This window comes from Balaenoptera musculus, chromosome 1 (genome assembly GCF_009873245.2).
Source record: "Balaenoptera musculus isolate JJ_BM4_2016_0621 chromosome 1, mBalMus1.pri.v3, whole genome shotgun sequence".
Classification (NCBI taxonomy): Eukaryota; Metazoa; Chordata; class Mammalia; order Artiodactyla; family Balaenopteridae; genus Balaenoptera; species Balaenoptera musculus.
Window position 1 is genome coordinate 19,123,574 of NC_045785.1, and position 27,645 is coordinate 19,151,218.

The 27,645-nt window shown below is 49.0% G+C and overlaps 1 protein-coding gene across 3 annotated transcripts in view; it reads left to right on the forward strand.

Annotated features, from left to right (window-relative positions):
* The first annotated feature begins 2,960 nt into the window (after positions 1 to 2,960).
* The window catches only part of LOC118882921 (non-compact myelin associated protein), a 42,852-nt gene continuing 18,167 nt past the window's right edge, over positions 2,961 to 27,645 (forward strand). The window contains exon 1 of one of the 3 annotated variants that reach the window (XM_036829300.1): positions 2,961 to 3,015. The gene's annotated coding sequence lies outside the window, so the exon portion shown is untranslated. Of the gene's footprint in view, positions 3,016 to 3,548; positions 3,676 to 27,645 lie in introns of those variants that run through there. The other 2 variants (XM_036829317.1, XM_036829308.1) reach the window with 2 other exon arrangements.

Sequence of the window (27,645 nt, forward strand, 5' to 3'; positions counted from 1 at the left end):
TCTGGAAGTATCTTGAAGCGGTCTCATAGATCTCAGGTCTCAGGACCAGAGCAATCTCTCACGGGGCTCTCTCTGCCTTCTGCCTTCCTTCACAGACCCTGCTTTGTGGACAGATCTGCCTCTCCCACCACAGAGAAGCTCTTTGAAGCCAAGGATTGTGTCTCATGTATTTGGTGAGAAGTAGAATCACAGGCTGCTCTCACTTTCCAAGACAACCTCATGCCCTGGGGCTGCTCTCGCTTTCTGAGATGGACAGCATTCTGCCTTTGGAATGTGTATCTCTCAATAAACCTGCTTTCACTTAAAAAAAAAAAAAAAAAGTAGAATCACAGAATTACACTTCTTTTTTTAATTGAAGTATTGTTGATGTACAATATTATATAAGTTACAGGTGTACAATATAGTGAGTCAGAATTTCACTTCTTAATCAATCCTTGTTAATAAACACCACCTGAGTTGCCTGTGAACACACAGTGGGCTCTCTCTGTTTTCAGCCAACTTGGGAGGAAGTTATCAAGGCTTTGACAGCATCTCACAGGCACCAGTGACATAGCATTAGGCCCCAAACCAAACACTTTCTAGAAATAATTTGAAAACACAATGGGGAAACCTGGCTGTACTCTTGATTCTGTCATTCCCCTGCTGTGTGATTTTGGGCAACTTACCTCTGCTTCCTGGGCCTCAGTTTCCTGTTTGTAAATGGGGAGATCCCCTGAGAGACCCCCTAAGATCTCTTCTCTCTTTTTATAAATATTAATTGAGGGCCCATTGTGTGCCCGGGATAGAGTACTGGGCTCCAGGGATCCAGCCGTAAACCAGTCTGATGCAGGAGACTGCCGGATTCTACAGGGCAGAGTTTTTGACATTTGCTAGCCCGCAAACCTCCTGGTGTAACATTCTGTGATTGTCTAGACCCCAACCTCCCCACAAAGCCTTCAATCAAATTAGCACAATCCCACTTAATTAATTAATTAATTAATTAATTAATTTGGCCTCACCATGCAGCTTTCGGGATCTTAGTCTCCCAACCAGGGATCAAACCCATGCCCCCTGCAGTGGAAGCCTGGAGTCCTAACCACTGGACTGCCAGGGAATTCCCAGTACAATCCCACTTTAAAGACACCTAAACAAGTACAGCCACTATGGAGAACAGAATGGAGGTTCCTTAAAAAACTAAAAATAGGACTTCCCTGGTGGTGCAGTTGTTAAGAATCCGCCGGCCAATGCAGGGGACACGGGCTCGATCCCTGGGCCGGGAAGATCCCACATGCTGTGGAGCAACTAAGCCTGTGCACCACAACTACTGAGCCTGTGTACCACAACTACTGAGCCTGTGCTCTAGAGCCTGCAAGCCACAACTACTGAAGCCCAAGCACCTAGAGCCCATGCTCCACAACAAGAGAAGCCACCGCAATGAGAGGCCCGCGCATTGCAATGACTCGGTGCAACTAGAGAAAGCTGGTGCGCGGCAATGAAGACCCAACGCAGACAAAAAATAAATAAAATAAATAAAATGAAACTTTAAAACAGCTTAAAAAAAAACTAGAACTACCATATGACCCAGCAATCCCACTCCTACGCATATACCTGGAGACAACCATAATTTGAAAAGATATATGTACCCCAATGTTCATTGTAGTGCTATTTACAATAGCCAGGGGCCATGGAAGTAAACTAAATGTCCATCAACAGAGGAATGGATAAAGATGTGGTACATATATACAATGGAATACTACTCATCATAAAAAAGAACAAAATAATGCCATTTGCAGCAACATGGATGATCTAGAGACTGTCATACTGAGTGAAGTAAGTCAGACACGGAAAGACAAATATCATGTGATAACGCTTATGTGGAATCTAAAAAAGGGGTACAAATGAACTTACTTACAAAACAGAAGTAGAGTCACAGATGTAGAAAACAAACTTACAGTTACCAGGGGATGGGGGGGAGAGGGATAAATTGGGAGACTGGAATTGACATATACACACTACTATATATAAAATAGAAAACTAATAAGAACCTGCTGTATAGTACAGGGAACTCTACTCAATACTCTGTAATGGGCTATATGGGAAAAGAATCTAAAAAAAGAGTGGATATATGTATATGTATAACTGATTCACTTTGCTGTACACCTGAAGCTAACACAACATTTTAAATCAACTGTACTCAAATAAAAATGTTTTTTAAAAGGCTATAAATGGGCTTCCCTAGTGGCGCAGCGGTTAAGAATACGCCTGCCAATGCAGGGGACACGGGTTCGAGCCCTGGCCTGGGAAGATCCCACATGCCGCAAGCAACTAAGCCCGTGTGCCACAACTACTGAGCCTACGCTCTAAAGCCCGCGAGCCACAACTACTGAGCCTGCGAGCCACAACTACTGAAGCCCGCGTGCCCAGAGCCTGTGCTCTGCAACAAAGAGAAGCTACCGCAATGAGAAGCCCGCGCACCGCAGGGAAGAGTAGCCCCTGCTCACTGCAACTAGAGAAAGCCCGCGCGCAGCAACGAAGACCCAGTGCAGCCAAACAAACAAAAAAAAGTCTATAAATATTATAAATTAAAAGAAAAAAACAACAGACACCTATACAAACCCCCTGCAGCTCACACCCGGCCTGGTGTATTCGTAAGGCCCCTTCTCCCCTTCTGCCCTGGCAGAAGTCTGGCCCCTGGCAGAAGTCTGGCCTGGGAGACGTGGCCTTGGTGGGCTGAGCGCCTGGGGGTGGGTGTGGGTGTGCCAGAACTGGAATCTCAAGAAGGACCCAGGCCAGCATTAGCGCGAGGACACTGCGGTGAGGCGCCGCCCAGCCAGCGTCCCCTGCCTGGCGCCCCCAGCATGGCCCCCGAGGCAGTGACCGTGGGGGCAACTCGGCCCCTCCCCGGGATCACCTGCGCGGGGCGGGGCGGGGCGGAGCCGGGGGCGGGATCCCGGGCGGCCGGAGCCGGGGCGGCTGTGGTGGCGCCGGCTGGAGGCGGAGCGGGCGGCGGCCGGCGCGCAGGGCTCCCCCGAGCAGGTAGGAGGCGCGGGACGCCGGGGACGCCGGGTCTGCGGGGGGCACGGGCGGCCCGGCTCAGGCGCAGCCGCTCGCTGTCCACCTGCCGCGCTCCGCGGAGGGGTGACGGGAGAGGGAGGGTGAGGGGTTCCCAGTCCCACCCCCACCTTCGTTGGAAGAGGTGCCTGGGGTCTGCGCGCGAGGGCGGTGGGCGGTGGTCGGGGTGGAGGGAGGGATATCGGTCACCTTTTGCGGGTTTTGGAAATGGGGGGCATGCGTACAAGTGCCCGGAGTGCCGAGCAAGCTCGACCCTCGCGGAGAAGTGCCCCGAGCGCCAGCCTGCGTTTGGGGGGTTGATATTCCGGGCATCCCGCAGGCAGGTCGTTTCCTTGTCCCACCGCCCTCACCAAGCCTCCGGCTGAGGGTCCGAGACTCCCCGGAAGAAAAGGGAGCGGACTCGGCCAGCCAGGAGGTAAAGGGATTTTGAACCACTCAGGACCTGTGTTGGCTTCATCTGTGAAATGGGCGTCTGGATGGGTGAGCCCTGTGCGGAGGCCCCTCCAGGAGGAAGATCTGCGATGAAAACCCACAGCAGGGGGAGGAAACCAGTGTTCTAGCTCAGATCAGCAAACTCAGCAGCTCCGGGGTGGCTCACTGGACTAGCTGCTCCAGAGGAAAGAGGTGGGGACACGTTCTGTGGTCTGGATATCTGGCAGGAGGAGGACATGGGTGTGTCAAATACTAGAGCAGGCTTAGAGGGACCGAGGAAGCCGTCTAGTCTGGGAGGAGGATCTGGAGGGGCGCTTGGAGGGGGTGGGATTGAGTAGGGGTGGGGAAGACAGCATAGTGCTGGTGCTTTAGAATCAGTCAACCTGGGCATTGGAATCCCTGCCTTGCCTCTTAGGTGGCCAATAACTTAGTCTTGGGCAGGACCCTGCATTTCTCTACAGTTCCCTTTGCTCCGTAAGTGAAGCAATTTCTTTGACAGAGTGTCAGCTAGTCCATTTAAAGTGCTTAGTACAAGGTTTGTATATTATAGGCACTCAGTAAATATAAGCTGTTAATTTCCACTAGACTGTAGCTTCTTTTTTTTATATATAAATTTATTTATTTATTCAATTTTTGGCTGTACTGGGTCTTCGTTGCTGCACGCAGGTTTTCTCTAGTTGCTGAGAGTGGGGGCTACTCTTTGTTGCCGTGGCTTCTCTGTTGCGGAGCACGGGCTCTAGGCGCGGGCTTCAGTAGTTGTGGCACGTGGGCTCAGTAGTTGTGGCTCGTGGGCTCTAGAGCGCAGGCTCAGTAGCTGTGGTGCGTGGGCTTAGTTGATCCGCGGCATGGTGGGATCTTCCCGGACCAGGGCTCGAACCCATGTCCCCTGCATTGGCAGGCGGATTCTTAACCACTGCACCACCAGGGAAGCCCTAGGCTGTAGCTTCTTGGGGGCAGGGGCCATGTCTATTTGGTTCACCATTATATGGTGCCTGGCATATAGTAGGTCTCACTACATATTGGTTGAATGAGTGAACAATGAATGAGTATGTAGTACAACAGTTGGCATGTGGTAAGTAGTCAATAAATAGCAGTGAATTTAGAGATGATCAGATCCTAATAGATGGGATGATGTAGGAGACGGTGGTTTAGGTGGATGGAGCAGTGGAACAGATTAAGATAAGCCCAGAGTAACAGATTTGGGGCACCCCCTCTTAAGGGGGGCAGGGGAGTAACATGATAAGCTCATCCAGAGCACAGAGGTAGGGAGGGCACACAAAATCCTGGAAGCCTGAGTCCCAGCAGCCACATGGGAGTAGATGAAGGAGCTGGGACTCTAGGTAGGTCAGATATCTTTCTCACATCCTCTGAGTGTCCACCTCCAAGTTACAGGGGTAAGGGGAGGTGGGTGGGCGGTGGGGGGGGAAGACATAGCAAAGGACTGTGGGTGCCTGATGGGAACGGAAGATGAAAAGGGAAAGGGGCTCCCATGGCCCCTTCATGGGGGTGGGACATTCCTCACCTTGTCCTGCTGTCTCCTGGCTGGTGGTGAGGTAGCTGAAGGGGGCAGTGTGGTGCCAGGTGGGCCAACTACTGTGTGTGTGCTGAGCCAGGCTCACAGTGAGTTGGGCTAGGGGAACGTGTTGGGTCTCTGGGGGAATCTGCTGCAGTGGATTCAAAGCTTATCCCCGTGGCCGGTTCCCACACCCCTTATCACCCCTGTGGACAGTGGCCACTGATGCCTCAGGCTGGGAGGGAGCTATGTCCTTGAGGTGGAGCCACTCTTAGCAAAGTTAGGGACCTTCAGCCTGTCTGATGTCCTGGCAGGCAGCCTCATTGGGTTTCCATCTCCCTGTGGTGACTAGGAGTCTGTGAGAAGCAATTGAAAAGTAAATGTTTAATGGAACATTTGATGAAGGAGGAGGTGAGAATGAAGTGGAGGTGAGAGATTTGGGGGAACACATCAAGAGGAGATGGGAGCCACTGTATCCCTCAAAAGAGCCAAGTTCAAAGCTTCTCCTTTTAGCACTTTCCATAATTGCTCATAATCATTTAATGTCTGTGTTTCCCACCGACTGTAAACTCTATGGGAACAGGGAGCAAGCCTGCCTCCTTCCTTACTGTATCCCCACCTACGACAGTGTCCCGCATGTGGTAGGCATTCGGTGAATGTCTGTGGAATGCACAAACCTGGGCTGAGGACTGGGGCTCTTGGCGTTGAGAGAGGAGAGCACCTCCTGACAGAACTGAAGTAAGCACCGCCAGTTCTTTTTCCCCTGTCCAATCCCTACCCCACAGCTTGAAGGGTGCGTCCCCCTGCCACATGTTCTGTGCCTCCACCCTCTCTCCTGCCACCATCAGCGTCTTAGGGAAGACTCCACTACTAGTAGACATTTACACCTCAGGGGGAGGCCTAGGCACTGTGCTGCCGCTCCCAGCCCTGCTGCCGTAGACAATCAGCCCCCCGGAGCCCCCCGGGGCTTTGAGAGGAGGAAAGCAACATCCAAGCTGATCCCCATCCCATTGCTCCTGGGACTCAGGGTCACAGAAGGTAGGAGCTACAGGGACCCTTAAAGGTAACAGAGGGCTCCCTCCATTTAAAGGTGAGAAAACTGGGGTCCGGAGAGGATGAGATACACTCGGTCAATGGAGAGTTAGGGGAGACCTCAAGTCTCCTAATCCAAGTGCTTTGTCACTACAGTGGGCTGTGAGAGTCTCTGGGAATTGTAAATCCTGCAACATTTCTCTTTACTTTCCAATCTTCCAATAAAATGGAATGGAAGCTTAAAAAAAAGAATGGTAAAGTGGATTTTAAGTTGCCCAATAAACCCTTTTAATTAAAAACAAAAACCTCATATGATGAAAATAGACCCCAAATTATGTATGTTCACTTTACTTTTTAAAAGATGTATGTTTGATATTGGAGAAAAATAATCCAAAATAGGAACCTCTCTAACCTAGGCTAAGTATTGCTGGCCAGCAGTGCCTGTGTTAAGATGCCCCCTGCACGTTGCCATGCGAGAGCCTCTGAAGGCAGCCCAGAAGCAGCGGCGTGTTTGTTTCTCCTGGACAACCTCCAAGCGCCGAGCACACCGCCCTATTGGGTTCCCCATCTCCATCCATCCGGCCTCCTGATGCGGTCATTGACATCTGGGCTTCTGGCATCCCACTCTTTGCTTTGGGATCTGGCAGGGTGGATCCCTCTTTGCCTGCTTTCAGAGGAATTCCTTATCAGGACGATAGATCCTCGGTGGGCAGGAGGGGGCAGGAAGAGGGCAAGGGGACTGGGCCAAGGCAAGAGCCTGCCAGCAGGTCTCTGGATTCCTGCAGGGCTGGGTGTAGGTAGAGTTGAGGGGGTAGGGCCAGTGGCAGCTGGGCTGGAACCTCTCATGTGGTTTGAAACTCCTGGGGGTGGTGGCTGCAGTTTGGCCTAAGGAAGGAAAAGAGGGTGTGCCAGTCTCCAAGACAGAGAGGCCTGTTCTTCAGCCAGCTTCCAGGCCTCTTGTGAGGGGCCTCCTGCCTGGGCCAGATACTCCTGAGCTGTTGGGGCCCTCAGTGGGGCTGCCAGATCCTATGGTACGTCCTGGGCAGCTTCAGGAGGTGGAGGGGGCGGTCTTAGAAGCTCCTGGCATCTGAAGGACCCGTGCAGACCCTGGACCGCCAGCACGCCTCACTGCATCCGGGGCAGCCCCAGCCAGCAGTGAGGATGGGGCACAGAGCAGGGACATAGGCCTCTGCTTTTGAGCCGTGGGATCTTGGTCAAGCCACATCGCCTCTCTGAGCCTCAGTTTCCCAATGTATTAAAGAGGATACTATCCACAGTCCTCCCTTAGTAAATATTAGTTTCCCTTCCCTTTCAGAGAAGCTTGTGTCTTGGGACCTGTCAAGCCAACTTTTAGGGCCAACAAGCCTCAGGATTTTTCAATTCCTCCAGAATTCATTCATCATTCATTCATTCATTCACTCACTCATTCTCCAAGGCTAACACCTGCCTCGGGCCTGCACTGGAAATTCAGCTCTTTTTCCTGGTGTTTGTCTGGTTTCTGGCAGACGCCGGCACACATGGCCTGGCCTTGAAGCTTCCATCTGTTCCTCCACTGGGGATGATCTCTTTCAGCCTGTCGTGCAAATTAAAAAGCAGTTGTGTAACTTGTTCCTCCGCTGCTGTCCCTAATCCCCTAACCCTCCTCCAGGTTTCCTAAGGTTTTAGCCTGCGGGTCTCAGAGGGAAATAAATGGTTAACGTCTGCTTGCTGAGAGCCTGTGTTTGCTGGTGCCCACACAGCGCTAAATGCTCCACATGCCTCAGTCCCTTTAACACCCACGGCAGCCCAGGAAGTGAGTAGTATTATTCCCTTGGTCCCTGCTAAGGTTCAGAGACCACTTGCTGGTGGTCACAGAGCTTACCAGGGACGCAATTTTGCCTTCGTGGACCCCTTCCTCCCTAAAAAATATTAACAGTTATATTAATGACAGCATTGGTGTATTAAAACATTTTCTTCAACCTAAAAGTTCCTGTTTTCTTCTGATTTTGACAGAAATGAGAACATTTTTGTGAGCCGGGGAAAGTATTGTGAGCCCTGGCACTTTGTCTCCTGGGCCCAGGAGGGACACAGGCCCTGAGGCTAGGGAGAAACAAGGCTGAGATTCCCGCCCACACTGTGGAAGTTCTAACCTCCTCCCTGTACTGCCCTTTAGCAATTAAAAAAAAAAAAAAAAGAACAAGCAAGAAACTGTAGAAAAGAGACTAGTTATCTGAAATCTTAATGCCTATGGTGGTATTAATAGTTCTCTCTGGAAAATGTAACTTGGTTTTTTTATTCACCTCCCCACCAAACTCCCACCCTCTGCCTCGCTACTTCTTGACCAAAACTTTTCAAAGAGCCAAGACCACTCTATCCTCTTATGTGGAAATTCTAGACACCCCATCTTGGCCTTCTATCCAGTCTCAGACCTAAAGGGTGACTGGTTTGCCCAGAGGACAAAAGGGAATTCATTTATCTTATGGGAGCAGCTCCAAGTTCCTACCTAATCCCCAGAAACATTATCATTGGTCATGGTAATAATAACAACAGTAATTCATATTTTTGAGAGCTCTCAATGTGCTGGGCATTTGCTAATCACTTGGCATGAACTGTCTCATCTCCATTTTACAGATGAAGAAACTGAGACTTAGGAAGACTCAGTGAGGTGCCCAAAAGGAGGTGCCAAGATAGGGACCTTAGTAGGGAACTAAGCTGGGTCTGTTAGACCGTTGTAGTTACAGGTCCAAGCTCTCTCAGCTCGCCGCACAACAGGCCAATAAATCGGAGACGTTGAGGTGAGGCATAACGACTTTATTCAGAAAGCCGGCAGACCGAGAAGATGGCAGACAAATGTCTCCGAAAAACCAACTTATCGGGTTCGGATGCCATTTTCTTTATAGAACAGAGAGGGGAAGGAGGTGAGGAAGTAAAGTAAAAAGGCCATAAGATTTGCAGCTGTCCCCTGGAATGGCCAGCCTCGGTGAGGGGACGTGTTAATTTCTTCTTTCTTGCAGCCATCCACAGGTGGACAGGGTCGGGATGTTTCCCTGAACAAAGGCACTTTGGTTTAACATTCAGGCAGAGGGGCAGGGTTCCCCAAGGCAGGCCATTTTGTAGAGACAATATCCTTTTAATGAACAAAAGCAGCTGAAAGCAAAGGTTAAAGTACAAGAAACAGATCCAATCTGTAGTCAGATTTGGCTCTTCCCTGTTTCATGGTCAGAGCATGACCTCCACGAGGGCAGGGTCCATTTCCCACGGTCTCCCCCGTCGCCCAGCACAACTTTCAGTGTGGAAAGACACTTTCAGTGTGGAATGAATGAATGGTGGCCTGACCTCTCCACTGTCCTGCTCTCTAGGACGCTTACCCACTTCCTGTCCCTGCTCCTTGTCTTGGGACAGTCACTATCTCCTGCCTCTGTAGTGCAGAAGTTGGCAGCTACAGCCCTGGGGGGAGTCTGGGGCAGCTCAAAGCCCTGCTGGAGTAAGGGACTGACCAAAACAGGACAAGCTTCAGGCATTCACTCCCCCATCAATGCCCGTCCAACCCCACCACCCAGCCTAGCCTGTGGGATCCCACTGGAGGATTCTACCTCCTGCCAAGGCTGCTTCTCCCTGGAACTCCAAGGTGAAGCCTGACACACACACAGGCAGAGTGCCAACGGGAAGGAGGTGGCTGAGGGAGTCTGTGTGGCTCTCTGGCCCCGGGCTCATCTTTTTTCCTCTTAATGCCTTTGGCCCTTCCCCAGGGCACATTACCAGACTGAGAGCAAATACCCCCAGGGGGACATGAATTCATCCACGAAAATAATCAGATGCCCGAGAAGTACAACTACTATACAAGAAAGACAATAAATCAAGCTGCATATGTCATCTAAAGCAGAATGATTGAAGTAGATGGACCAAGATTTTGAAGTAAAGCACGATAATTATGCCTAAAAAGATAAGGGAAGACATTTGTAAAATAACACAAGGGCAAGAAGTCACAGGAGAGAACCAAGGCAAAAGATTAGCTATGAAAGATATACTCTTTAAAATAAAGGACACAGTAGATGGTATAAATATCAGGTTGGATACAAGTGAACTAACAACTAACTAGTAAAGAGGAAAATCAGATTGAGAACTGTCCCGGGATGCAGGAAAAGACAAAGAGAGAACAAATGAAAAAGAAAACCTAAGAGATGGAGGGTAGAAGTAGGTGTCCCTAAAGGAGAGAAAAAGAAAAATGGAGAATAGGGAAGAATTGAAATAATGGAGATTAAATGTTCCAGAATTAAAGGAAAATGAACTCAGATTGAAAGGACTCATGGAGTAGCCAACAGTAGAAATAAAGAAAAATCCACACAAAGATATCATGGTAAAATCGAGAATATGACAGACAAAGAGGAAGGACAAAGAGAAATAGCATCCCTTACAGAGGGCCAAGAATCAGATTGACATTATACATCTCAATAACAGCCCTTGATCCAGGAAGTCAAAGAGTAATGTTATTATAAGAATTGAAAGAAAAGAACCCTTTCAATCCAGAATTTTAAAGCCAGCCAAATTGTCATTCAAACATGAGGTCATACTAAAAATATTCTTAGGCAAATAAAGCCTTAGAAGGTGGAATACACAAAGACCCACATTGAAAATACTCATGAAGGAAATACCTAAATAATAAAAGAAACAAGTTCCAGGACGTGCTGCAAGAGCTATGGGAAGTCAGGGTGTTTAAGTCAGGGGTCAGTGCAAGAAACAGAAGCAGAACTCAGCATTTTCGGTAGGAAGGGATTTTATGCACCTAATTCTTTTAAAATATTGGAAAGGCTGGAGGCTTCCAAAACAATACAGAACTGGCCAGACTGGAGAGCTATGGCACCTGCCATAATCAGGAAAGTGAAGGAATCACAAGGCTGCCTGGAGCTGTTGAATTTAAGGATACACAACCATGGCCATGTGATCCAGGGATCTGGAAGCTGGTATGCTGTAACTACTCAGATTCTGGAACTCAGAGTCTGGCTACAACACTTGCTCATCTTTTTAACGGAGGACCAGCCTTGGGCCCAGACACTTTGGGAGGTAACACTGTCCAGCTAGAGTTTAATGACATTGATCCGTTTCATCTATTTTATTTTGTTACTTTCTGTTGATGGCAAGTGACATTGGTTTTCCATTTTCAGAAATGATAGAACATTTCTGTTTAGAGCACACTTTTAAATGTTTTAAAGGAAAAGTGGGTCCAGGGATCTCACTGCAAAGCCATTGTGATTGGTGCAGACAATTATTATAAGTAGTCAGAGGTGGAAGAGGTGACCTAGGGAGGAGGGGACAGTTGGGTCTCATGACAGAGGAAGGTTTAGATTGGTGTAGCACTGGGAAGAGAGCACTGGACCAAAGGCCAGTGTGCTGATTATTTATCCCTGTGTAACCAACTACTCCAAGACTTAGTGCCTTGATGCTGTCTGTTGCGTGGTTTCGGTCAGATCTTCACATCTGAAGGCTCAGCTGGCCTGGGCGCCCACAGTGGCTCACTCACGTGGCTGCCTAGTGACACTTGGCTGTCAGTTGGGAGCACAGCTGGGGCTGTCAGCTAGCACATCTACCTGTGGCCTCTGCACGTGCCTTGGGCTCCTCACAGCATGTCAGCTGGGTTCCAAGAAGGAGGTTTCCAGGAGCAAGCATTCTGAGAGGCAGGAAGCAGAAGCTGCCACTGAAGGGCTATACCTGGAACTTCCAGTGTCACTTCTACCATATTCTAGTGGTCCCAGCAGTCATAGGGCCCACCTAGATTCAAAGGAGTGGAGAAATAGACTCCACCTCTTCAGCGGGGAGCAGTGGGATGGGAAATACTGTGCAGCTAGCTTCCCAGTGCTGGGAAGCATGGGTGAGTTTAGGAGACAGGAAGTCACTCATTCCCTGCCTAGGGCCGGGGAGAAAAGGAGGAGACAGGTGCTGGTGGATAAAACTGGAAAAATTTCATGGAACACCTTAGTTGATGAGACAAAGAATTAGGGCTTTATTCTGTAGCCAGCCGGAAGTGATTGATGGTATTGGAATGAAGGAGAGACACTGTTCAGAAAGCCAAGGTCTCAGCAATTCTTTCTGCAACAAGTGGGTCCCCAGGGAAGAAGGCTGGTAGCTTCTGTTCCTTTACAGTAGAATATCCCAGCAGCACGATGGAGTGAAAAAACACACTGCCCCTAATCCACTAAGCATTTGTTAGACAGTTATCGTATGCCAGGTGCATGACCAGGCCAGGCATTGTGGAAGTAAGTCTACAATTCATAAACCACTGGACTATCCTGCAAATTCCAGTATTTCTACATTCATTCTATAGCTTCTAGATCTCCTCTTGGACTCCTCATGGACCCAAAATCTTTTGCTAGGACAAGTGTCCTGGGTTTTGACTAAAAAATTATGGTGCAGGTCCAAGTCCAAGCCCCATAAGCACCCAGAAGAGGGTGGGGCTTGCCCCTGGAGTCTGCATGGAGCTGAGCGAGGGCCTCTGATGGCCATCAGCAGAGCTCAGGCAGCCAGAGCCCAGAGAGTTCAGTGTATGTTCAAAGCCAACCCATCCTAGGGCATCTGTGAAAGCCCATCTCTTCCATGCAGCCTCTCTGTGTGCATGAATTTACTACCCATGGAGCTCCTAGAATAGAAGGGAAGACAGACCTGTCTACTAATTACAACACTTTCATATGATAAATGCTGTAAGCAAAGTACCTATGAGATGCTGTGACGTCTCAGAAGACATCGACCTATTTGAGATTGGCGGGGATGCTTTGGGCAGGTCTTGGAGAAGGAAAGCAGCATTTATCAGTGACCACTATGCATCAGGCACTCACTTTTCTAGAGGCTTGACATGCATTGCTAAATGACTTATACACGCAAAACCCTCACACGTTTATGCGTTAAGGCTACGTAATTGGCACTTATTAACAATTGTTATCTCATTTGATTGTTGCAACCAGGAAAAAGACAGGAATCACCAAGCCCAGTTTACAGATGAGGAAACAGGCCCAGAGAGGTTAAGTCACAGGCCCAAGGCCACTCAGGCCGGAATTCAAGCCCATGTCTGACTCCAAACCCCACACCTCTGTCCCCGCCACCATACCACCATTTCGAGGGAAGGGGAGGACTTCCCGGGAGACGAACAAATCCTGTTGGGGGGGCGTGGGGGACCCAGTAGTCCCAAAGAGCCAGGGTTCGTAGTGTGTGGGTTCCAAGATGGGATGGGGGAGAAGGCAGGAGAGAGGGCTTTGAATGCCAGGCCAGGGTGCAGGGAGAAGGTTGGATTCTCTCCCCAGGGAAGGTCCCACCACTCCCTAGCTCACACTGTAATCTCTCCTCCCAGGTCACTCGTCGCCTGACGTCCACGTCTTTCAAGTCAGGGCTAGGCCTGGAACACGGGCTCCTGACTCCCAGCCCAGAGCTCCTCACCCAGCTTCCTCCTTGTCACGGCGTCCCTTTCAGGCTGTGGTGTTTGCTCAGAACCCGCGCCCGGGGCAGAGAGCAGAGAAATATTTACTTATGTCACCGCCAACCCTGCCTCCTGGCGGCCCCAAGGGCTACCTCACAGAGAAGTTCAGTTATATAACCCCGAGTTGACACAGCAAGAAGGAGAAGGAAATAAATTATAATTATTCTTTTTCCTCAGTCTTGGACACACTTTGGATAGCTTGACATTTGCTTCTCTGCTTCCTCGTCTTATTGACCTGTGGTCTCCAGGGACCTTAGTGGTTCTCGATCAGCTGTTGATTTTAGCCTTGATTCTGGTGAGGCTGGGGATTTGGGGAGGTCGTCCTAGAGGCCGGGGAAGGGAGAGAAATGAGATATCAAAGGGCTGCTTTATGCCAAACTCTGCTGGGGCTTTGTATGCATAACGTCATTTTACTCAAGCAAGAGCCCAACGAAAGATGTCCCGTTTATTACCTTCCTTTTGCAGAAAAGGAATGGAGGCACAGAGAGGTTAAGTAACTTCCCAAAGGACACTCGGCAGAGCCAGGTCAGAAGCTCTGAGGCCCCTAGTTTTCAAACATCTCACATGGAATCCGTGACGTAGGGATCCTGGAGAGAGCAGAGCATGCTAGCATCTCCCTGTGGAGGAAGTTCCTCCATAGCTTAATCCCAAAACATCCCTCACATCTCATCTCCTCTCTGGCCTTCCCTGGACACTCAGCTCGACCGTGCTGGGACCCTCACTGTCCCACCCCCCTCACCAATCTCACACTTCCCTTCCTGAAAGTGTTCATCCTCACCCCCGCCTCCCAGTCTTCACACCCACCTCCCAGTCTTCACACCCAGTGTTCTTCCCAGCTAGAATGTCACTCCTCCCTTCTCCACCTGACAAAATCCCAGCAAAATTATAATAATAATAATGCACCTTCATAGAGCAGAAGCTGTGAAGTGGAGTGGTTAAAAGAATGAACTCTGAGTGTTCTGCATGGTTCCAACTAGTTTCATCACTTTTGCTGGCTGTGTGACCTCAGGCAAGTTAGTTAACCTTTCTGGACTTCAGTTTCTTCACCTGTAAGATGGAGATAATGATACTCAGCTTACTTTTAAGAAAGATAAAATTATGGGATGAAATGAGTTATAAAAATGATACAAATAAAAACTTACTTGTAAAGTTTTTAGAAAAGTGCTTGGCACCTAGTAAGAGCTCATCAAATGCTTATTCTTATCATCAAGGCTTCAAATGTGGAGCAGACTCTGAAGTCAGATTCCTGGAGTTCACATCCCATCCCAGTTGGTGACCTTAGACAAGTTAGTTAACCTCTCTGGGCCTCAGTGTCCTCTATAGAAAAGTTAAACTATAATGTGCTTTCCACTTAGGGTGGATGAGACAATCAAATAGACATAAAGCACTCAGAGGGCTTGGCACTTAGAGACAGGTAAATATAATCTACTATTATATTACTGGGATTCAGACCCAAATCACTGACCCCAGAGCACAAGGGTTTAATGACCACATGGTGCCACTCAAATTTTGCCTCTCCAGGCAGCACGCCCTCTTCCCCGGCCCCCTGCTCAGCACCCTCTCCCACTCCGAGCTCCATAGCACTCACGGCCTGTCTTGTCTCTTAATGTCATGTCTGCATTACCAGCGGCCACATGTGGTGGGAAAGCACAAGGCCCATGACCTGTGCTTGGTCCTTGTTCAATGAGGCAGTTCAGTCAGCTGCTATTAACCCCCCACTGCTCATTCACTTAGCGGGGGTTGATTTCATTTGACAACTATGTTTTCATACCTGCAATGTGCCAAGCAGTATTTGAGGAACTAGGGATTCAAAGGGTGAATAAAAACTGACACATCCCCTACACTCATGGGGCTCAGAGTCTGATACAGGACACAACCATTCATCAAATGGAAGGTGCTAACTACAACCAGTGGTGACAGAGGGACACAGGGCTGTGACAGTGCACAGCATGGGAATTTGAAGTGATGCTTGGGTTAAAGTATCAGAAGTGTCAATAAATGAGGAAAGAGTGCTCTGGCATATGCAAAGGCCCTGTGGCAGCGACGGGACAGAGTGACAGAGGGCAGAGCTCAGACAGGGAGGAGACTGGAGGGGTCTGAAGGATCCAGATCCTGTACAGGGGACTTGCTGACCATCATAAGTTCTAGTTTGAAGTAGTCTTGAGGTTTTTAAAGATTGCTGCAGCTGCTGTGGAGAAGGGTTGCAGTGGCCCAGAGCAGAGGCAGCCTTGGCCTGTTAGGAAGCTATTGCAGCACCCAGGTGAGAGAAGACAGAAGCCTGGACCTGAACAGGGATGGGGAGGATGAGAGAGGTTAGTAAGAAAATGTATAAGAAATGAAGGTAAATCTGAAACGCCTTGATGATGGGGGTGGAGAACTGGTGACAGGTGGTGACTTTAGGTTTCTGGCCTCAGAGGCTATGTGAGTGGCAGTGACATTTCCTGCAATGGGGAACCCTGGAAGAGACCAGATTCTGTGAAGTGCTGGGGCATGACAAAGCCCAAGACACTGCCTGGGCCCTCAAGAGGGGGAAAGCAGACATATAATAACAATGACAATGGTGATAACAGTAGCTAATTGAGTGCAGGATTTGAACCGAGCAGTCTGGCTCCAGAGCCTCTGTTGTAACACCCTCTACTCTACAGCCATCATGCCATCATCTTTATTTTCTAAGTGCCTACTAGGTGCCAAGAACTGTGCTAGGCCCTGGGATGTCAGCTCTGAACAAGAAAGACAGTAGCTCTGCCTGGCCGAGCTCCCTGCTGGCTCAAGACGTACCAGCCCACGGAGGCAAATGCCGGCACGCTGACCTACCGGCGGCCTCCTGCCCTGCTCTCACAGAGCTTAGGATCTGGGGGTTGGATGGGTCACAAACAAGACAGTTTCAGCTGGTGGTTATTCTGTGAAGAAGGTTAAAGAGGATGAGAGAATTCCTGGGGTTGTAGGGAAAGGGATAATCTTAAGAGTGGTGACATTTAAACTGACATGATAGTAAAATTGCATAATCACACAGTTAATAGTTCAGAACCCCAGCAGGGAGTGGGGGTGGGAGTGAACAAACTGTATGAGGTAGATTTTTTTTTTTTAAAGTGTTAGAATTTTTTTTTTTTAATAAATTTATTTATTTATTTATTTATTTATGGCTGTGTTGGGTCTTCGTTTCTGTGTGAGGGCTTTCTCTAGTTGTGGCAAGCGGGGGCCACTCTTCATCGCGGTGCGCGGGCCTCTCACCATCGCGGCCTCTCTTGTTGCGGAGCACAGGCTCCAGACACGCAGGCTCAGTAATTGTGGCTCACGGGCCCAGCCGCTCCGCGGCATGTGGGATCCTCCCAGACCAGGGCTTGAACCCGTGTCCCCTGCATTGGCAGGCAGATTCTCAACCACAGCGCCACCAGGGAAGCCCTAATCAGCTTTTTTTTTTGCCTCACTGCGCGGCTTATGGGATTTTAGTTCCTTGACCAGGGATTGAACCCGCACCCTCGGCAGTGAAAGCGCGGAGTCCTTACCACCGGACCGCCAGGGAATTCCCAGCCCCATTTTAAAGCTGAGGAAACTGAGGCCTGGAAGAGAAGGGAGCATCTTGCTCATGAGTCCCTTCCTCCTAGTCAGTGAGGGTGGGGAACCAGCCCCTCCTTCTGAACCCTCCCTACTGCCCCTGCCCTGTCCAAAGCCCTTCCTGTGCCCCCCACACACTGTCCCTTCCCCATGGCCACGCCCCGTGCGGCCACCCTGCACACGTGTCTCCCCTGCCCTTCTTCCCACCTTCCTCCTTTTGTCCGGTTTCCCAGCCCTTAGAGGGGCTGCTCAGGTCTGCATAGCATCTACATCCCGCCTCCTAGCAAAGCTGGGGGCTGGCGCTGCCACCTGAGAGGGAGGGAGGAGAGAGAGAGCGAAGGTTTAGATGAAACCGTGGGTCTCCCAGACAAACGCCCCTCTGTATCTCAGGGCCTGTTGTGACTGGCTGCGGGCCAGCTCTCCCCGCGGGCAGCTTGAATGGCTGGGATTGTTCCCCCGCCTTCTGTCCTGTCTGCTGCCCAGCGCCTGCCGCCCAGCGCCTGCCAGGCCCCAGCTCGGGCAGGAAAGGGGAGGGCTGTTCCTTCTGGAATGGAAGGTGTAGGAGGCAGGCGAGCCTTGGGGAGGGTGAGGGGCCACGTCCTGAACCAAACTGGGAGGCGGGAGAGTCACACGACGGAAGGAGCGTGAGAGAGAGGTCACCGGTCCCCGCCGTGCACTTTGCAAGAGAGCAAACTGAAGTCCAGACAGAACAAGTGACTTGCCCAAGGTCACACAGCAAGCAAGTAACAGAGGTAAGACTCGAACCCTGGGCTCCTAACTTCCAGCCCAGGGTTCTTGCCGCCCCCTACATCAGGCCTCCCTGTCAGGGTTTTGGTGGTGACCCTGCTGAACAGGTGATGTAATGAGCTCCATAGCCCGGGACACTGAGACTCAAAGAAAGAACGTCATGTGATAAGCTTACACAGAACTAGGTTCCCTCGAATTCCGTAGTAAAGTGCAGATGCTCGAGACAGAGTTTACATCCTTAACTCATTCATTACAAAGACCTTGAGGTTAACCAAGCCCTTGGAAAAGGTGGAGGGAGAGGCAGAGAATCAAAGCGAGGCCCCTGAAAGGTCAGCGTTAGGGGTAAACTCAGATGATTGGATTTTGTAGGACGGCATTTGCCTGGGTTCTTTAAAAAAAAATAATGAGTTAGCCAGGGGCACTGGGGGTCAGGGCATCTGGTTCCGAGGAGACTTGGTTTTTTCCCCTGCACTCCCACCCCCAATTTTTTTTCTTCCAGAGGTTCACAGTGGCCTGTCCATGGTGTATACAACTCAGGTACATCTCTATGTTCTTGCTTTCATAGGTGGCAACGAAAAGTAACTCAGAAACCTCAGCTGGTGTGTTTTAGAAACTTAGTGCAGTTACCAAGCAGGGTGGTTGAGGGCAAAGCTGAGGGGGAAACGCAGGGCCCGGTGGCACCTCATCGTGCTCACGGACCAGAGTCCCTTCGGGTTGTCTTTGGTTCTTGCTATTGTTATTACTGATCTTGTCTTGAATGAATCAGAAAGGAGTTCTGGAAAACGTACCAAATGAACTACCAATGAACCTTCCTGTCTGTGTGCCCTGGGCATCCCCACCGGCCCTCAGCTTCCCCGTTTGTAAGGAGAGGGCGGTGGACTCAGCAGTTTTCAGACGACTTCCACCAAATCCTCTGATCACAGGAGTTGCCTCCTAGGACCATCGCAGAGGGTGTAGGGACCAGTGAAAGAGAAATTGTGGGGGGAGGAGTAGAAGGGAGCAGTTTGGCTCCTTAAACCTTTTGGAGGAGCTGAATTTTCCATCATAAGTTCATCCCCCAAACTCTCCAACGGAAGAGTAGATCTCCTTTCACTCTGGACAAACACATAGAAAGTCTACCGGTTTCACTTTTTCCTGGCTGGCAGAATCCCCCTGCACCTCCCTCCTCCCCCTAGTTGGACTGGCTACCCCCAGGCTGCTGCGGGGCACCGCCCTGGGCACTCCTCGATCCCTGGGTCCCTTGAGCTTCTCATGTTCATTCGCTCCTCCACGTTAGTGGGGCACGTCCTACAGGAGCATCCCAGGAGAAGGTGCATGGGGTGGGATGGATTTTTTGTGAAGCTTCCTATGTCCCAAAATGTTGTTCTTCTACCCTTACACTTGATATTTAGTTTGGTTTCTGTCCACTTCTAGGCTGGAGATTATTTTCCCTCAGAATTTTGGAGAGTTATCGCAGAGCTTCCCTGCTGCTGCTGTCAAATCCACTGCTGTTCTGGTTTCATCTGAGTGTTAATCCTTTTAATGGTATTTGACCTTTTTTTTTTTTGCTATCTATAGATGTGTGTGGGATATTCTCTTTAGGCCCTGTGTTCTGAAAGGTCATGATGATGAGTCCCACTGCGGGTCTTTTTAATTCATTTTTCTGGGGACTCCGTGAGTCTTCTCATTCTGAAAATTCATGTCCTTCATTTCCAGGAAATTTCCAGGTATTCTTTGATAATTTCCTCCCCTTGATTTTTTCTGCTTAATCACTTCTGGAACTCTTATCATTAGAATGTTGGACCTCCTGGAGTAATTTGTTTCTGCCCCTTTTCTCTCCCAATCTTTTTTTGTTCTGCTTTATGAGACATTTCTTCAACTATCTTCCAATGCTTCTATTGAATTTTTAACTTTCTTTTGTCATATTTTAAATATCCTAGCACTCTTTCTTGTTCTTGGAATATTCTTTTCTTATAGCATTCTGTTCTTGTTTTATTGATGTAGTATCTCATCTCTCTGAGGATTTTGAAGTTTTCTTCTGCCCTTTGAAGGGCCCTTCTGCCCTTCTGTCTCTGTTTGCTTTAAATGCCTCCCTCTGTTCATTTGTTTGCTGTCTGTTCATCGTGTTTGAGGCTTGTACCCTCAGAGGTCTGTTGACCCTTAGCTATCTGTTCCTATTTAAGAGTAAGCCACTAGAAAGCTCATTGAATAAAAAAAGTTCAGGGGAAGCTCTGAGTGTGGGGGCCGGCTTATCAGCTCGTGGCCTCCCCATTGGCTGATTGGCAGGAACCTGGTCATTTCATTGGAGGATCGTGTAACATCAATCAGTATCTGTCAGTCTGTTCTCTTTAGCTGGTCAGTCTCCCAAGAGCCTCTAAGTTCCTGCCTGGAGGTTAAGCCCAGTGGCCCAGGGGGTTAAAGGGACTAATGAGCCCCACAATGCAGGACTTTACCTCAACGCCATTTTTCAGCCAGAGATTAACCACCACCTTCCTTTTCCTTAAGTCTCAAAGTCAAACGTGCCTATGAATCACCTGGGAATCTGGCTAAATAAAGGCATATTCTCATTCAGCAGGTCTGAATGGAGCCTGAGATTCTGCCTTCCGAACAGGGTCGGAGGGTTGCCAGTGCTGCTGATTCAAGGACCGCACTTTGGATGGCCAGGGTCTAGAGCCGTGCCGTCCAGTGGAACCTTACGCAGTGGTGGACACGTTCTAGACCCGCACTGACCAATACAGGAGCCGCAAGCCCCAGTGAATGTTAGCACTTGAAATGTGGCTAGTGCGACTGAGGCCCTGAACTTTTAATTTTATTTAATTTTCCTTAATTTCATTTAAATTTAGATGGCCAGAGGTTTGAGCCTCGGCCTTTGCCAGGCTGCTAAGTCACACTCAGCCATGAGCTTTTCCAGCTTTCAAACCTTGACTGGCCTCTCTCCAATGTGGTTGTCGTCTCTCCTTTCTCTTTGGCCTTACGGATTCATACGTCTGAATTCCTTTACTGTCATTCATGGGGGGGGTTTCAGAAGGAAGCAGAGATGAAGACTTGTGTTCCACCTGCTCTGTTGGACCAGAATTCCCTCCTGCATTTTTTAAAAGACAAAGATAGATCCCACACTTTGTTTCTCCCAGGATGAAGCAAACCAGAGTTTGTCCTTCTTACCTGTCATCTTCCTCTGGGCCCAGAGAAACCATTTCTGAGTCACTGCAGAGCCTGAGAGCTACTGGAAGAGGTAGAAGGCTCTGCCTGTCTTGGGGGAGAGCCCGGCTCACCCACTCGGTGTGGTTTCTCTATTCTGTAAAGGGAGGGGTGGGCTCATGGAGGGGCCAGGCAGCCAAAGGACATCCTTGCAAACCAGAGCTGGGCAGGGAGTGGACTTATAGAACTAAAGACATTCTAAGCCCTTGGCAGGGAGGAGATTTGTCTGTTCAGGCAGGACAGGGCAGGGGAGGCAGGAGTGGATTAAGTACAGACCTTGGGGTCTGACAGATTAGAGTCTGAATCCTATATGCTAGCTCCCTCAGCAGGGAGGAGATTTGGACAGGAAAAATTGAGAATGGTCACCATTTAATTGTGCTAATAAATCCCACCGATGGGACTGAATCCTGGCAGGCAGGGGCTGGAGTAGGGTGGTCCTTCAGGACAGGATGAACTGCAGATGTGTTCGTAGTTAGTTTGGAAGTAGGTGCTGAGACGTGAAATCAGCTCGTGCAGCAGGGATGGAATCAGCCCTGCCCGGTTGCCTCCTGAGCCCACGCCCCACACCCCTACCTAGCTGGCCCAGTGTCTTCAGGACCCCTTCTCTGCTCCTCTCACAGCACCAGCACCTCTCACGTACTACCTCCTGATGTGTGCTCATGACCACCACTCCCTGGACATGTCTGATCAACCTCCACATTCCCCACAGCACCTGGCCTGTGGCATGTGTCTGAACAGACACAGGCAGGGCAGGGGAAGCAGGTGTGGTTTGAATACAAACCTTGGGGTCCAACAGATAAGAGTCTGAATGCTATATATGAGGCAGAGTAATGCCCCCTCAAAGATAGCCACATCCTAATCCCCCAAACCTGTGCCTATGTTACCTTGCGTGGCGAAAGGGACTTTGCAGATGTGATTAAGTTAAGGATTTTGAGATGGGGGATTATCCTGGGTTACCTGGGTGGGTCCAGTGTAATCACAAGGGTCCTTATAGGAGGGAGGCTGGAGAATCAGAGAGAGAGAAAGAGATGTGAGGTTGGGAGCAGAGGTCAGAGAGAGAGATAAGAAGATGCTACACTGGGGACTTCCCTGGTGGGCCAGTGGTAAAGGATCCGCCTTCCAACGCAGGGGACGCAGGTTCGATCCCTGGTGGGGGAGCTAAGATCCCACATGCCGTGGGGCAACTAAGCCCGCGCGCCACAACTACTGAGCTCACGCCCCTCAACGAAAGAGCCCATGTGCTGCAAACTACAGAGCCCACGTGCCCTGGAGCCCACGCGCCACAGCTAGAGAGAAGCCCGTGCGCCTCAACAAAGATCCTGTGTGCCACAACTAAGACCCGATACAGCCAAAAAAAATAATAAAAGAAAATAATAATAATAATTAAAAAAGTTAAAAAAAAAAAAGAAGAAGAAGATGCTACACTGTTAGCTTGAAGAGGGAGTAGGGGCCACAGGCCAGGGAATGCAGGTGGCCCACAGAAGGTAGAAAAGGCAAGGAGACAGAGTCTTCTCTAGAGCCTTGAATGGAGCATGGCCCTCCCAACGTTTTGAGTTTAGCCCAGTGAGTCTGATTTTAGGCTTTGGACCTCTAAACTATAAGAAAATAAATTTGTGTTATTTTAAGCTGTAATTTGTCACAGCAGCCATAGGAAACGAATGCATCCTAGCTCTGCCATACATTAACACTGGGACCTTGGATGAGTTACTTAACCTTTCTGAGCCTCACGCCTTTTTTTGTTTGTTTGTTTGTTTTTTGTTTTTTTATACTGCAGGTTCTTATTAGGCATCAATTTTATACACATCAGTGTATACATGTCAATCCCAATCGCCCAATTCAGCACACCACCATTCCCACCCCACCGCAGTTTTCCCCCCTTGGTGTCCATATGTCCATTCTCTACATCTGTGTCTCAACTTCTGCCCTGCAAACCGGCTCATCTGTACCATTTTTCTAGGTTCCACATACATGCATTAATATACGATATTTGTTTTTCTCTTTCTGACTTACTTCACTCTGTATGACAGTCTCTAGATCCATCCACGTCTCAACAAATGACTCAATTTCGTTCCTTTTTATGGCTGAGTAATATTCCATTGTATATATGTACCACAACTTCTTTATCCATTCGTCTGTTGATGGGCATTTAGGTTGCTTCCATGACCTGGCTATTGTAAATAGTGCTGTAATGAACATTCGGGTGCATGTGTCTTTTTGAATTACGGTTTTCTCTGGGTATATGCCCAGTAGTGGGATTGCTGGGTCATATGGTAATTCTATTTTTAGTTTTTTAAGGAACCTCCATATTGTTCTCCATAGTGGCTGTATCAATTTACATTCCCACCAACAGTGCAAGAGGGTTCCCTTTTCTCCACACCCTCTCCAGCATTTGTTGTTTGTAGATTTTCTGATGATGCCCATTCTAACAGGAGTGAGGTGATACCTCATTGTAGTTTTGATTTGCATTTCTCTAATAATTAGTGATGTTGAGCAGCTTTTCATGTGCTTCGTGGCCGTCTGTATGTCTTCTTTGGAGAAATGTCTATTTAGGTCTTCTGCCCATTTTTGGATTGGGGTGTTTGTTTCTTTAATATTGAGCTGAATGAGCTGTTTATATATTTTGGAGATTAATCCTTTGTCCGTTGATTTGTTTGCAAATATTTTCTCCCATTTTGAGGGTTGTCTTTTCGTCTTGTTTATGGTTTCCTTTGCTGTGCAAAAGCTTTGAAGTTTCATTAGGTCCCATTTGTTTATTTTTGTTTTTATTTCCATTACTCTAGGAGGTGGATCAAAAAAGATCTTGCTGTGATTTATGTCAAAGAGTGTTCTTCCTATGTTTTCCTCTAAGAGTTTTATAGTGTCCAGTCTTATATTTAGGTCTCTAATCCATTTTGAGTTTATTTTTGTGTATGGTGTTAGGGAGTATTCTAACTTCATTCTTTTACATGTAGCTGTCCAGTTTTCCCAGCACCACTTATTGAAGAGACTGTCTTTTCTCCATTGTATATCTTTGCCTCCTTTGTCATAGATTAGTTGACCATAGGTGCGTGGGTTAATCTCTGGGCTTTCTATCTTGTTCCATTGATCTATGTTTCTGTTTTTGTGCCAGTACTATATTGTCTTGATTACTGTAGTTTTGTAATATAGTCTGAAGTCAGGGAGTCTGATTCCTCCAGCTCCACTTTTTCCCCTCATGATTGCTTTGGCTATTCGGGGTCCTTTGTGTCTCCATACAAATTTTAAGATGATTTGTTCTAGTTCTAGTTATCTGGAAAATAGAGAAAATGTATGTGAGAAAATATGTATGAAGTACTTAGCTTGGTAACTGACACATAGTAAGCATTTGCTAAGTGGTAGCTGCTGTGTTTGTGGGCATCATAATTGCCATCATCCTTGCTGTTATTGGTTGCCTACCCACACATGTAAGTACAGGCTGGACATTTTCCTGTTTGTCTAGAACTTTATGGAGAGAAAGGATAGGAAGCTGTTATGAGACAGGCCCATAACTCAACTCCAGTAGTTCTCAACCAGGGGCGACTTTGCCTCCCAGAAGACGTTTGGAAATGTCTGGAGACATTTTTGGTTGTCGTAAGCGGGGGATGCTTCTGGCATCTGGTGGGTAGAGGCCAAGGATGTTGCTAAACGTCCTGCAATGTACAAGATACCTCCACGACAAAGAGCTGTCTGGCCCAAATGTAAACAGTGCCAAGCTTGAGAAACCCTTCCATTCTCTGAGGTTTTGTGGTAACTCTTGGGCTCAAAATAACAACATGTAGTAAAAATAGTGAGCAGGGTCCTGCTGCAGCAGGGCTGCTGAGCCTCGGAGTGCCCCCAGGAAAATTGCTTACCTCCTGGAAGACTTGGCAGCCACCACAGTTTGGAGGTAGATCTGAATTTGAGAGTCAGCGTCTCCACTCATTTGCTGTGAGACTTTGGGCAAGTCAGTTAACCTCTCTGAGCCTCCATTTCTTACCAGCAAAGTGGAGATAAAAGACCCGCCTTGTCGTATTGATTAAGTGAGAAAACGTATGAATGCACAGCGTCTGAGTCTTCATCAGCGTCCCCTTAAATGTTAGTTTCCCTTCCTTCCTGATCAGAATGTCGGGGTGGAATTATTTTCCTCTGACATATTCACTTAGGGGCATAAACTCTTTAACCTTGTGCCTATTTCCCTTGGGGACAGTGGGACACCTGGAGATTTATGTAGGAACTCAGGTGTAGTTTGAGGACTCCGTGGCTGGGCCCTTGGCTTGAGCCCAAAAACTGAAGGGCAAATGGAAGGCACAGGTCACGTTCCAGCTCTCGGTCAGTCTCAACCAGGGTACCCACTGGTCTCTTCCTCCCACTGACTCCTGGCACGGCCTGTGCCACCCTATTGGCACTAGGTGTAAATCTGCCTTGTGACAAGTTTCATCTGGGATTTCTATTTATAACTCTTCGTCCATGAAACTTATCAGACTTTCAGGTCTTGGGCTGGAAACTCCTTGAGGCACCTTTCTTTACAATGTGGGCCACAAAAATAAGAAACAAAGGATGTTCAAGCCAGAAATTGACAGATGGATAAAGAAGACTTTGTAGATGTGGTGGGCCTGGAACCCAGACTTCCAGAGCCACAGGCCACTGCCTTTTCCATAGGGCTTCAATCTGATGTTGATCAGCCACCTCTCTGATCAGGCTGGACCAGGTGTGAGGGGGGATGAGCCCCACTAAATATTGATGGAAGGAAAGATTCTTTTTTAATTTTTTTTTTTTTTTTTAATTTTTGACTGCGTTGGGTCTTGGTTGCTGTGCGTGGGCTTTCTCTAGTTGCGGCGGGCGGGGGCTACTCTTTGTTGCGGTGCGCGGGCTTCTCATTGCGGTGGCTTCTCTTGTTGCGGAGCACGGGCTCTAGGCACGCGAACTTCAGTAGTTGTGGCACGCGGGCTCAGTAGTTGTGGCTTGCAGGCTCTAGAGCACAGGCTCAGTAGTTGGTGGTGCACGGGCTCAGCTGCTCCGCGGCACGTGGGATTTTCCCCGGACCAGGGCTCGAACCTGTGTCCCCTGCATTAGCAGGCGGATTCCCAACCACTGCACCACCAGGGAAGTTTCAGGAAAGATTCTTAAAGGAAATAATTCCGTTTCTCATCCTCTTTGTCTGAGCTCTAGATACATGATCCCCATGGCCCATCTTTGAATCGTCTCAGAGCTGTGTACATGGTGGGCGCTGGCTGAATGAATGACAGGGAAAATGGACAGAACAAGTGGGAGGATGAATGCGTGCACAGTGGGTGGGTGGGTGCATGAGTGGATGGGAGGATAGAAAAGTAGATGGATGAATGGAACAAGAAATGGGCTTCCTAATTTCTGGGAACCAACCACAAGGAACATGTATTCAGTATGTAATTGTGTCTGGCCCCAAGTTCAAGATAGCATTATGCCAACTCAGACCCCACCTTTGGAAGCTGTGACACACAATGGGACAGAGCCAAGCACAGGCAGGGCAGATGGAGTGGGGGGAGATGATGTGGAACCCAACAGGAATGGAGGGTGTAGGAGGGGCCAGCTAGGATTCAGGCAGACTGGGGTTACTATGTACTCAACAGAGCATTTGGAGGTTCCTAAGGGTCCAGTGTGCAATGCTGCTGCCATGTCAAAACCCCTCTGTGGAGTTCTTCTCGGTTTGCTCTGGTCTCACCTGCCTTCCAGCCTGAACTGTACACACTGTCTCCCAATATCCCCCAAGTAGGTAGCTACAAAGAAAGATGAGCTTCTGGAAGACACTGGTTCTTGAGGTAAGCTATGAATGGCTGGTCCATGCAATAGAACCACAAGTTGGAAAGGCCCTTAGAGATCATCTCCAAACTGGGCCATTTTACAGGTGGGAAAACCAAGGTCCAGGGAGGGAAGATGACTTTCCAAAGTTGTATGGCAAAGAGTAACAAAGGGGACCCAGGTGTCCTGATTCTCACCCCAAGTTATGAGTTCATTATTGCTCTTTTGCTGCACACCCAGCAGCCCCCGTGCCCTACCAGTCCCATTAGGATTTTTGCCTCCCTGGGGGTGGTTTCACTATTTCGTCTGTCTCTACCCTCAGTGGAAATGACGGAGAAGGTCAAACCTCTGGAAGTTCTGAGGTATCCCTCCTCAGATCCCCTCCTTGGGACATCAGCCTTCACGGCCTGGCTCCTTGACCTCCCTGTTCGTACTTGAACTTGAGCAAACGCAGCAGACACTTGGCCAGGTGGAGAACTGGGGGCTCCAAGAAGAGCAGGGAGAACACAGACTGGGGACAGGGAGGAAAGGAGAAGAGGGGCTGGGATGGACATTCACCCATCACCCACCATCCAGCAGGCACTGTGCTGGATAGTTATAACATCTCATTTATTCTCGTAACCCCACAAGACAGGGAGTGTTATTCCTGCTTTATAAATGAGAACACTGAAGCCTAGAGAAGTGGCTTGGCTTGTAGAGCTGGTCAGCAGGGAGCCCAAGATTAAAACCCAGGGCTACCTGACCCCACAGCCCTTGCTGGGCCCTGAGTTCCTAGACAACATGCTCTGTCACAGTCCGTCAAGAGTTCTCAGGAGCCACCCAGCAGGAGCTGGAGTTTCTCTCCTGAGGGTTCAATCAACAAGGTCAAGGCTAACGGGGATCAACGCAAAGTCCTGCCCTTAAGTTCAAAAAGACAGCTGCACAAGAGTGTAATGGAGTTCTGGTT